The sequence below is a fragment of the Halyomorpha halys genome, unplaced genomic scaffold (assembly GCF_000696795.3).
Source record: "Halyomorpha halys isolate HHAL.00 unplaced genomic scaffold, Hhal_1.1 Scaffold855.1, whole genome shotgun sequence".
NCBI lineage: Eukaryota > Metazoa > Arthropoda > Insecta > Hemiptera > Pentatomidae > Halyomorpha > Halyomorpha halys.
Genome location: NW_027108225.1, coordinates 44,064 through 44,586, shown reverse-complemented (window position 1 = coordinate 44,586; position 523 = coordinate 44,064).

The window sequence follows — 523 nt, the reverse complement described above, 5'->3', positions numbered from 1 at the left end:
ATATTAATTTTTGAAAATACTGTATAACAATTCCATACAAGAGTAAAAGTAAAACCAAACAAAAATTATATATCTATGTTCCTTGACCTGTTTAATTTTTATAAAAATCATCTAATGGTAGACAAAGGAAGCAACTAATATCTTTTTCAACATCCTTGTATGTTCTTTTCACTTTTGTCGGCTATAACATTCTATTTTCATTATAAAAGGAGCAAAATAAAGATAAATTATATGAAATTAATAATTATTAAATAAAGATCTGTAAATTAAATAAAGAAATGTAAATATCAGCTAAGTAGGTTGTAGATGAATAAAATCCATAAAAATATTTCTACACAACCTATAAATTCAACTTTAGTTATAGAGTTGTTATCAGAAACTTTTTGATTTAATTACCTAGACTTATAATGTCTTCAAAAATGTATATTTGTGCTATTATAAATAAAAAATAAACTGCTAAATTTATTTATAATCTTTAAATTTCTTTCTTGAGACTGGCAATTGTTTACTAAATAATTCAAAA